Raw genomic sequence first — 13,144 nt, 5'->3', positions numbered from 1 at the left:
CACGCGCTCATGTTCTGCTGTCCACATGTAGTGCTCGAGGCCTGAGACTAGGACAGCACTAATTGCCGCCCTGTACGCGCATCTCAGCGATCATGCCAGGTCAGCGGCCAGATTCGGCCTGCTGGAGAGAAACAACCGGTCGCGTATGGCGGCCAGGGATGATTGGTGTGGTAGGAATTCGGATGTTATCAATATCTCCAGCGGCAACACTAGTGTTGGTGCTGGAGGTATTGGAGGGACTTATGTACCCAAGTTACTTGCATAGACTGATGTAAGGTTTGTAGCCCATACTGTAGGAGGGTTCCTCTGTCGTTCCTTCATAAATAGTTTGGTACTCTGTTTTTCTGCTGTAAAACATTGAAGCAGTTAATGACTATAGCTTTGTACACCACCATATGCTTTGTTTTTCCATCACTTCGAGATATGTGTCAGGTGGTAAACCAACAGGAACGCTTTTCAATCCATTGGCTCTCACAGAAAGCTGATCATCACATGGTGTAAACTATGTTGCTCCTACATTTCAGAGGATGGTCGAAATAAAAGACAGAGGCAGTGTTTCTTATTGACAAAAATGTGGAGGACATCGCGACATATGGAAACTGGAAGAGTTTGCGGTATTGTGGAGCGCTTCCAGACAGCTATCTGAAAGTGATAATCTGTACATTTAATCTTACCTTCCACAGCGATTGGGTAGCAGATGCCTCAGTATTCCGTTTTTCGAAGAGGCTCTGTGTATTCACTCCTCATATTGGTGGTGTATATTGCACCCAGGTATATGATCCACGTTTTACTGTCCTAGGCGGCAGTCATCCTGATCTTCAAATGTTTGGACACTGTGTTTTTCGTTTTCATGACTTATAGTGCATAGCCACATGTGAAACAAGGGGATATTCTGCAAGTCTTAAATGCATAGAACACGGATAAGCACTATCAGTTGTCAGTCTCACTGGTGGAGGAATAGAATGCTTTCCATACACTAAGGCAAGTATGTAAGTACCTTTTTTGTCGTATCTTCATCAGTCTTCCATATTTCCATCAATTTTCGAAACTTTATCAGGTTTTCCATGATTTCAATGCATTTTACTTAATTAGTCGACGTGCAAACCATCACTCTCGACGAGTTGTCATATCAAGAAATGACTCATTTCATCGTTCTTATGATGCAATCAACCAAAGACATTGCACGATGGATCAGTTCCTGTATCATTTCTAAACCGCCCCCTCCTTTAGCTTGCAAGAGTTATATACATGTGGAGAGGGGTTGTAATGAGGTACGATTTAATGGTAGACCAATGATGCACTCTAAAGAGAGAGATGTTGTGGCTGGTCATTTATCATGCATTTAATCATTTTTCCCGTTGTTTTGCGAGGTATATCAGTTGTGTGGTATAACATGCGGTTGACTTGTGCACAGCTGTGTGTTCTGTGCATGATTTAGATTGCCATCTACTTGCATTCTTTAACAGCAAACCTCTCCAAACGACTGTCAGCAGGGGATTTCCAAAGCATGTGTGATGAATGATGCCCATCGATAGAAAACCTGTTACAACACCCTTGTATATATGAATGAAGATGTATGTGAAGTACTCCGTTTCTCTGTCAAATCATACATATAAATTGTGTCTTGAGTTTCATAACTGCAGTGATTCTATGTTAGTGAGAGGGGTTTGTGAGGGACTGCAATACCTATGTATATGTTTCATTGACAAAAGTTTTGTGTGTGAAAGAGAGTGTGTTCTTTTCATGGGGTTACTGCAGCAAGGCATGTAATTTCACATATCAAACACCATTGCTATCTGTATGTGTTTATATTCTACAATCATTTCTCTCTCCTCAGCACCTTCTTGGTATGGAATGCAGACACTACAATAATTCTACAGAATTGATAGCACAAGTGATTTATGTTAAAATGTTTGAAACTCCTTCCATCTGGAGCTCCAGCTTGCATAACTCAAATTTTTATTATTCTTCTTTTTCTTCTTCTTCTTAATCGTCTGTCACATCACCACAACACCCTCAAATGTATCAGGATCATATCTACTATACACCAGTCAGGAGTACTAAACTCCTCAGCACATAAGCATCTCGAGAGACCGTGCGTAATGGGATGCATGGCGTGAGTAAGATTGGTATGGACAAGTCTTCACAGAATGGCAGTCATAGTATTGGAAAGAGAAAACTGGTCTATATCACTGGCACTGGTCAATACAGGTGTTATACTCTTTGTGAATGTAACGGTTGTAGTACCCTCCTAGTTCTGGTCAGTTTCAAATTAAATTGGAGACAGTGTTATAGGCGGTAGGGATTGCTTAAAGACAGAGGAAAAGTTAAGAGATGCATAGAGAGAGGCCATATTGAATTTTGCTCTTTGTCCTTAGCCTGTTGGTTCAATGAAGGGATAGGTTGTTTCGAAGTAGAGGGCCGAGTGCTAGAAGTTTGGATCATCGACTTTATCGCATAAATTCAAGAATACTTTGCGACTCCATACACATAGGGGAAGGTGGCAAATCGTAATAAAATCTTACTGAATTTATAAAGTGCTTCGGCTGAGGAATGTAGTTTTTGCACCTCCTCTCTACTAACGACTATTTCCTACACTAAGAAACAGTATTTGTGTCATGTGATGTAGGCTGTGTAACAGGGTTTGCTATGTGTCCACATGTATACAGGGTGTACATACAGTCCGGGAACACTTTCAATTATCTATTGCACAAGAACTAAACGTTGTATAGATGTCATACCTATCGCATTTTGAAGAGAAACTGTGAAAGTTGTTTTACAAACATTCGATATGTGAACCATGAGTGACCTGGTAGATGTCAATATGGTAATCGAATTCCTGCCATATCCATCCTAGCATGGCATCGTCAACTGTGGCAGTCGCTTCCTGTGTTCTCTCTCAGAGCTCTGCTACATCAGGTGGTAGATGCACTACACACACCAGATCTTTAATGTGTCCCCACAGAAAAAAGTCACACGGAGTGAGATCTGGTGATCAGTGAGGCCATTTCATGAAACAGCTCGCTGCGCACCTGAACTCGCCATGTTTGCGACTAGCGCTGACTATCGGCAAATTACCAAACTACATTGTAGCGGTACACATGAAAATAAAACTTTCAGGATTTCTCGTCAAAATGACATATGTACAATGTCTGTACGATGTTTGGTTCTTCTGCAAAAAATAATGGAAAGTGTTCCCGGTCTTTATGTACAACCTATATAAGCCCTGCAAAGTAATAGAGAGGGTAATTTAACAAAAATACAGGAAGTGATAACCATCCTGCAATGTCTTAGGTTGATAGCATCATAAGAACGATGCGATTAGACTTTTCTTGACGTGACAACTCGTCGAGAGTGATAGTTTGCACCTCGAGTAATTATGTAAAATGCGTTGAAATCATGGAAAACCTAGTAAGATTTCGAAAATTGATGAAATACGTAAAATCGATGAAGATACGACAAAAAATGTGGAGGGATGAGGGTACTTACATGCTCGCCTTACTGTATGAAAATCATTCCATTCCTCCACAGATGGGATTGACAACTGTTGGTGCATGCTCTCCATGCTCTATGGCTTTAAGACCTGCAGAATGTCCCTTTGTCTCACATGTGGTTATGCACTGTAAGTCATAAAAATGAAAGATGCAGTGTCCAAAGATTTGAAGGTCAGGTTGACTACCACCTAGGACACCGAAACATCGATCATATACCTGGGTGCAGTATGCATCATCAAAATGAGAAATGAATGCTCAGGGTCTCTTCGAAAAACGGTATACTCAGATACCTGCTACCTCATCACTGTGGAAAATCAGATTAAATGTATAGATGATCACCTTTGGACAGCTGTTTGGAAATGCTCCACAGTACAATATGTCGCGATGTCCTACACATTTTTGTCAATAAGAAACACTCTCTCTATCTTAGGTGTGGCAGCAGCATAGTTTACATCATGCAATGTCCAGCTTTCTGAGAAAGCCAATGGATTGAAATGTGTTAATACCAGTTTAGCACCTGACACAGATGTCATTGTTGTTGTAGAAAAACAAAGTGTATGGTGATGTACAAAGCTGTACTCATGCTTTGCTTGGATGTGTTACAGCAGAAAAACAAAGCAATAAAATGTTTATGAAAGAGCAACACAGTCATTGATAGTCTGTGGGATGTGGTCCTTCTACAGCATGGGCGACAAAACTTTATACTGTTTTGTACAAGCAACTTGGATCACTGGACACCTGCTCCAATGGACCAATAGATGTGTATGTAATAGGATTGTCACATATGCTCGATGCCAGCACACAGATGGTATTTGTTTTCATTATATCGAAAGAGATGGATGTGGTAATATCTTATGACCAGATGATGTTGAGGAAGTTTTTATAGTTCATAGTTTTTCTCTGTTGGATGCCACAAAGTAACGAGCAGGGAGAAAATGTTTGGGTGACAGACATGAATGCACCCTAAGAGATATAAATTTCATTTAGACATGTATCTGTATGTACTCAGTTTGAAAACATACCACAATGCAGAAGCAAAATCATCGTCCTTCTTCCAGTTCCCATATGATGTGAAGTCTTCCTAATTTTCCCTAAGATACACCACAGTAACTGCTTGCACTGTCTTTTCTACTACCTCTTGCTACAGGAGAAAACTTCATTTGGTGTCTGCCTTACGCACTGTACATGGTTGGTGGAGCTATGACATGTTCCCATTTCCACCAAGTGGTCAAAACAAGGTCCTGTCGCATTAACTCAGATCACCCTGTTTCTCCACGGCATGCAAAAGGTGGTAGACACAGTGCTTTCCGACTTCCACTCAGTTTCAACTCAAACTGGAAAATCACATGGACAATGCTGCATGGGGTATGGGGCAGAGACTGAGGAATAGCCAGGGAAAGAGACTGTCTAAAACATTGCTGGGTTATGCTGTATGGAATCTTTAGAAGATAGTTTCAAAGAGGTGACTTGTTTCAAGATATGAGAGTGCCATGATTCAACAATGGCCATACTCATTAAAAGACACCTCCATGGCATTCGATGAAATTGTGTTGTGGAGTGGAGAGACTTAATTCTAGATTGCAGACAGAATTTCTACCAGAAAGCATAACACTATAGATCTGGAAGGCTAGTGTATTGGCCATAGGCTTTTGTACATTTCTTATGACTTCAATATAGCGTTGCATTTTCTAAGTGGTTCCTCACATAGCATACCATATACTGTAAGTGATCATACTCAATCAACCATTGTCCTCCCTCAGCTATAACTCCATGGATATTTCGCAGAACCTCTGTTACACCGCCCACATGACAGTCAGATAGTATGCTTTACAAATATTATTTGGTAGTGTGAGAAATATCTAGCACTGACATGAGGGAGTTGAAAATATCGGCTTAATGCCACGTTGCTTAGCCGAATCACTTTCTAAATTTTGTGAGAAGGGTGATTTTATTAGGAGCTTACACTGCTGGCGACGTGCATCAGGACTTTCAGTCTGTTAATACACACCCCATCTACATTCAACGTCGCAGTATTCCTGTGGTAGACCACTTCATTTAGAGGCAATACCATACCCCAATTTGTAAAGCATGTACTGTTTTTAACGTGGATATTGTTAGCAACTCTTTTGTGTGCCTGTAGAACCAAGACCGCGTTTCGTGCAGGGTGACAGTAGAATAGTCGTTGCAATCGTGTTTTTAATAGCTGGTCGCTTATAAGACGATTACATCTCTTTTCGCAAGACACACTGCCGGCCAGTGTGCCCGTGCGGTTCTAGGCGCTTCAGTCTGGAACCGCGCGACCGCTACGGTCGCAGGTTCGAATACTGCCTCGGGCATGGATGTGTGTGATGTCCTTAGGTTAGTTAGGTTCAAGTAGTTCTAAGTTCTAGGGGACTAATGACCTCAGAAGTTAAGTCCCATAGTGCTCAGAGCCATTTTTGAAAAGAAGAAGGCTGAAAGTGATATAAGATATGGCGGTCGACTTTGTACCAACGATGTGACAATCGATTACCATCAATCTAGAATAATGACATTAGTCAGAGATAGACTTACAGTTGGCCCCACATAACATATGGTGGTACCCTCTATGTGCTTTACATAAACGGTCCCTCCACGGCCTGGCAGCCAGTCGTTGACCCACCTCGGAAGATGTTGCCTGCAGTTGGTAACAAAATGTCAGGAAGTAGTTTTACAGATCGACCATGATCTCTCAGCATGGAAGTTTTAACTAATGGGGTTAAAATACCCATTTTTAACAATGCTGGTACGATGGGTGCAAGCATACATCTGTACGCTGCCTATCCCTGAAACAAAAGGGTGAAGATACATGAATTAACAAACTGAAGAGCTTATTTCTTACTTTGTTTCAGACAGATATTTAACAATGTATCGAAACATTATCCTTGCCACAAAACAACTAGTTAATTTACTTTTGGCGGTGTCTTTGGTTTATAGCTAATTCAAATATCATACAGCTTATATATAAGAAAAGAAAAGAAAGAAAATAATATGATTCAATGGGCATTGTCTTTCAAGAATATTCATTTGAAGTAATGCACATAGCAGGAAAACAAAATATTGTAGCTCATCCATGGTATAGACTGCCACAAGATCAAACCGAAAATGCAGAAACCCTATAACAAGTAATAGACTATCGCTATCTTACTCATGAAAGACAAACACTACCGATGTAGAGTATTGATTGTTCCAGAGTAACATTAAGCGCCAGCACGTCGGCCAGGAATGTTACAGCAGAGAGGGCTGTGAGAAGACATCAGGCAATTGTAGGCTGATTGACCCCTCTCTAGGGCTACAAAGAGACGGTGGCACCATCTACATGAAGAGAACATCAGCGTCGCCCCGCCTGACTGTCTCCGAGATGAAGTCTTGCCGATCTACGAACTCTACAGCAGTGACCTATGAACAGTATTACTGGACTTGTTTTGGAGTTGTATATACTGAAGAGATTGCTTATGTTTCATGTCGCCCTTTGCTTGTGACATCCCATTGCAAATTCACAAAGTTAATTATTGTCAATTATCTTGCTGTAATAAAAATCAGTTAATACTGTTTGCTTAAATTGTTGTCTAACTATCCGAGAATCAGGTTGCCTATGCAACTCATATTAGATGAGTGGGCAGAACACAACATCACAGGTGCAGGAACATGAAATAACTACAAAAAGCAGTTCCACTTTGGCACAAGGTGAGAAGGCAGCTGAAACAGAATAGTGCAAGCAGTTTGGAATAATGTTACACCTTGTTGTATATGAAATCATCTGAAAATGTAGATAAACTTATTCGGTATACACATCATGCCTGAAGACATTACAGTATGACAAAGTGTGTAAGGAAACTTAACCTATTTTGCTAGTTTCCCAATATGTGACGAAAAGACGAGTACATCGATTACGAAGCACTTGTGTCATCTGTCAGAAAGCAAAAACCATCAATCAAATTAATAGGACTGAATTGCGCTCTATTTTGCCTAGCAAAACACTTGACATATTTTCTCTTGAAGTTGCCTGTCTGTAAATTACTGAATTACATGATGCTTTTTCAAAGTCTGTAAAGTTAAAATACTGCTACAGCCCCTTTGCCCAATGAACTAAAACACATGAAACATCACAATCCTGATGCTCATTCCAAAACAGGAATGAGCATTTTATTTGCAATATGTGTACACATTAGTGACCCAGGATCTATACTAGCAGGACTCGTATTTATACATTTGCGTGTGAGACTTGTATTAATATGAAGAAGATGTGCATTGCAACAACTCAGTATTATCTATGGTTTTTCCATGTTTATTATGATACTAATTATTTTCACCTGTGTAGTTATAACGTCGTTTTCTCTGATTGCAACGGTGCATCTCAGACTTCCACATTGCTGAATACCTTCTATGTTTAACGCGTTTTAATAATATGACACTTATTTTGTTGAAATAGTAAAGGATGTTCATGAAATGATGGAACTCAGCAAATAGCGAAACACCAGAAAATGATGTCCTGTCAATAAGTGAAAGTATTTATACAGATATACTGTATTGTGTGCCATGTACATCCAAATGTAACACAGTCACATGTCTTTACATAAAGTACTAGCCTATTCGTAAAATAAACATCAGCAGTACACTCTTACGAAATGAATGGTAGTGTACTGTTGATGCAAAACTTAGAACTAGAAGTTTTTTCCTCTGGTCCTTTTTGGTGAGCATCAGGCACTGTGCTATTTGCACTCACATACTTCAGGCAGTGGTGTGCTGTAGTGACTGAGCTAACTTTTATGTGTATATAAGAAAATGAAATATTAGCTTCATGATATATGAACCCTACACCCAGATTCTAAAGTATATTTTAAAAGACTGGAACTAGGATAAGTGAAATTTATGAAAAATATGTGACTGGTTAAAAACCGGATTTAGTAGATGACGTAACTTGGGCAGAAAATCCTTAAGTATTATATAAGAAATAACATATGAAAATACCTGAACTTCTATTATAGTGAAAAAAGGCTAGTAGTGTTTAAGTGATAAACAATGACCAATTGCATATTGGGGCAGGAATTAGTGCATTGTGTGTAATCCTGAACTCTGGACGGGTGCTAAAGGAACATTAGGACAAGAAAACAGTATTTCTGTCAGATTCTGAATTACGCACTTGCCACAAAGAAAAACTGAAGCTACATCCCCCAGGAGGGTGTGCTACCAAAGAGCAATGCACATTACTGGACATTCAAATACACATGCTAAAACATGTATATGTAAATGAAGGTGGACACAGTAATATTCGTGTCAACTTATCAGCTTCTAACTCTTGTAGATAAATGGCATATTATAACGATAAAAAAGGAGAAACGAATGTTTAATTTCGTCTGAATTCAAACTGTGCTTTTACGATGAACGATGTCAAAGTTTCTTCATTAAGAAATAACTCATATTGTTCATAGTATGGAAGTCCTAAACTCATGTTACTGCTCAAACTTTACCTATGGTGTATGTATTTATATCCATATTTTATCTCTGTATGCACCGTAGAAGTGCATCTTTTTCAAGAGACAGATGGCATGATACAAATGTTTCATTTATTCTGTAGCTTTGGCTCTGTTGCATGAGAGCAAGCAGACACTGGGGTGAGAAGCAATAAGACAGCGCTGTGTACATGGGCCTCAAATGTACTAAGGAAACCAAACTGACTGACCTGACGTGGCCTAGGTAACGGTAATGCAACCTGTGCCTAACGCCACAACCTACTTCTGAAGTCACAATCCACATCTGATGTCACTCCTCTGATAGACTTACAGCCAGCATTGTGTCATGTGCACAAACCCACAAGTGCTTAGAATCAACTGACATCCTCATAACAACCTGTTGCTCATTTATGTTGTTGACCACAATCCTTTGCCAAGGATGAACGAATTGAAAATTTATTGAAACGTTTCTTATCGATCAAGTAACATAAATACAGAGCCATTAGATTAACTATTCTTTCTAGATATATAAAAGTTGAATGACTGCTCAAAATAAAGCAACCCACCGTTTTGTAGTCATTCAAGTGGGCACTATAAGGCCTCCTTTATATGAATTATTTTGTGTGTGTGTGAAAATTTCATGTGTCGATTAATAGTCAGAGATTTTTTGTTCAAATACTTCTGTAACAAAAGAAAACACAGCCTTCAAATTTTTAGATAGCAACTAGAGAAGCCTGGCTATTCGTGTTTGTCCCTCTATTTCCAGTCATTAGAATGTAAGCATTGTGGGCCATAGTTATTAAGGATTTCTGATATAAGCAACTGATTTTGAATTACCGAGTGTTGTATCTTTATTCATCCTCCAAATCACATGTTTATGTCAATACTTATTGTATTACAAATTTATTTTTCAACTTTTCTCAGACTGTTTCAATGTGGCACCAATCTCCCATTAGTGTGATTTTATTACAAATGTACAATGTCCATTTCTGCCTATTGCACATCTAGAACCTGTAGTCATTCACAGAAGAAATCCGAGATGTTTTCAATCAATCATACAGCATAGAGTGGTTATCAATTTCCGATATGCAATGTGCATTTTCTAAAATTCGATCAGTCCGTATCTCTAGTGTGTCACTCCCAACACCAATCTGTGACACTTAGAGAATTGATTTCACATAAGTTTTTTTTTAAAGTGTTTTAATGAGCAGAGATGGAAGCCAATTCGCAACAACATCATCCAATATTAAGCACATTAAACACTTCAACCAATATTAATAAGGCAGTAAACAGTGTCTGTTTACATTAGCCATTTTTCCTTATGTATCTAATAACGTAAATAACTGTATTTTTTTTGGTTCATTAGAGCTGACCTTTTTGCTTGAAATGTTATTTAATAAAATTGTATCATCAACTTATGTTCTTATTTATACACAGTGTGGGTATTATATCTGCATCTGTTATTGTAAAGTCTAAATCATTTTTCGCTTTCAAGTATCTAACCTCGCTTGTGGAAGAACACTCAATGGAAAAAGTATCATAGTCGTCATGGAACATTTACAATATGCCACGAAAACAAAGCGAAATAATAAAAAAAATGATTAAAATGACAATAAAACACGAATTCCACCATTCCACTACTATAATGTGAGTGAGTGCGATGAAAATAGGTTAACGTCCGATATAGGCAGACGCTGACACCATCGAAACTTTCTTCTGGAGAAAATTCGACAGGAATTGGCGTGACATGACGTGACGAGTCTGTCTGTTGAGTGTTAAGGAATGTTTTGACATGATGTGATGTGAGATGATGTCAGTGTGAATTGGCCTTTAGCTGTAACAGTTAAAAGTACAATCGGCACTAGATCCTGCTCACCATTTCACTACCAACATGTATGATTTGCAAATTGTAAGCATTGACGTGACTCTGTTAGTTACAGGGATATGACAATATTGTATGGAAATTTTTGACTGAGTATAGATGCAAGTAAGCATTATCACTAAAATCAAAGGCTTACACTAAATGTCAAATAAAGCATATCTTTGACTCTATTACAGATTTTTTTCACTTCTAAGGATGTTTAGGTCATTCTACATATTATCAGTTTCACGTGAGAATTTTAGAATTTTATACATTCTGAAATGCATATTTTGCCGGCCGGTGTGGCCGAGTGGTTCTAGGTGCTTCAGACTGGATCCACGTGACTGCTACAGTCACAGGTTCGAATCCTGCCTAGGGCATGGATGTGTGTGATGTCCTTAGGTTAGTAAGGTTTAAGTAATTCTAAGTTCGAGGGGACTGATGACCTCAGATGCTAAGTCCCATAGTGCTCAGAGCCATTTGAACCTTTTGAAATACATATTTTAGCAACAATTTTAGCTTACCATTACAATCAGCAGTGCACATATATTCAGTGCTGATGTCTGTAAAAAGGAATTTCAACAAAAATGAGTTATACACTTAAATTATTGTTTTATATACAACAAAACAATACTCCAGTGCTTTCTGAAATTATATCTTTATTTCATATACACAGAACAAAATAAACTTGCAACTTATTAACTGGTGCACTTTATCACAAATCTAGCTCACTACCCTTCAAGTAGAACTAGATTATTGTAGTTGCATTTGCTTTTGTTTATGTGAGAAAAGACTTCCAGTATTCTCACTGCATGAGTCTTATTAAACTATAATACTGAGTGATTATCAACTGACCATTGATGTCTCGAGTTCAGAAATAGAAACTTGTTTAAACATTTACTTATACCAGCCATTAAATCAACAGAATTCTGTTGACTTACACATGACATCACTAGTGAAAGCAGGTGCCCCACTTTGCTATCACTTATTGTTATAGGATGTGGCAAGCAAGTATTAAATATAACCCTGACATAATAATATGCCCTTGTAGAATGAAAGTTAAGGTTTGATGGATAAGACCGTCAATTTGAGTAATATTTTGTAGGAATGACAGAATATGTTGTCTTGGCAAACTGATGAGTTAACTCTTACATTGGATACATAATTAAGCACTGAAATACCATTCATCTATGTAGTTCTTCTTCTGCAACACCTTTATCACATGAATCAAGTAACTAGTTTGCTGCCTGAGGCAATAATTCGCCTGCTGAAGAAGCTGGATTTTCTTCATATTTTGCACATTTATTTCACACATAATATCTCGATATGAACGACAGTGTCATGAGGTGGTGCATCTGGATTGAAGAAAACAACTTTTGACAACACCAAAAAACAAACAAATGCCCATGTCTATGTTTTTGATCCACAAAAATTGTTATTACTTTCTGGAGCAGTTGTTCTCAAAATACAGAAAACTATTTCAGCACGGCAATCAGTGCAGTGCAGAATGATCACATATGCAAAAAAAAAGTATCAATATGTTGAAGTTTTTAAACGAATAATTTGTTTTCTAGTCACAACATTCACTCAGTGGGTTATCTGAAATGTAAAAATTTAAGTAAAGTATACAATACATGGACAGTTGCTGTAACACCAGCTGGCAACAGCAAAGGTATACAAGTTGAACATCAAATTCTGTCAAACAAATAGGTATCATACACTGAAACATTAGAATTATTTACGAAAAATGTTGTGCAACTTACCTTCTAGATGTGATTCTTCAATTTCTCCAGGCATATTTTATGACGAAATAAATCTCAGGTGAACAGCCTGGTATGAGTGTGCATAGGAAACAATATTTCGGCAAACGACCACCTGATGATGGCAACGTGGTCGATTGCCGAAATATTGTGTCCTATGCACACTCATACCAGGCTGTTCACCCAAGATTTATTTCGTCTTACCTTCTACATGTATGAAAGAAACGATGAAAAAATACAAGATTCTGACACGAGCATATGATGTTGACGTTCGATCAAACTGAGATATATGGAAAAGCTCTGAACATATTGTGCTGTATTTAACTGCGCTGTCCTTCCCAGACATACATATTATAAACATAAATTTTTGTGAGTAAAAACATCGAAACAAATAATCCATATTTAAACCAAGAGAATCATTTCAGCCAAAGCATTTACCGGTAAAAAGTAACAGCAGACATTCTGCTTCTCTTTGTCCATCCAAAGGTAACACAAGCAACAATTTTTACACAAATCTGCATCTGTTTTTCGTTGAAAAATACTACAGCATGCACACGC

This window comes from Schistocerca serialis, chromosome 2 (genome assembly GCF_023864345.2).
Source record: "Schistocerca serialis cubense isolate TAMUIC-IGC-003099 chromosome 2, iqSchSeri2.2, whole genome shotgun sequence".
NCBI lineage: Eukaryota > Metazoa > Arthropoda > Insecta > Orthoptera > Acrididae > Schistocerca > Schistocerca serialis.
This window is presented reverse-complemented; position numbering follows the sequence as displayed.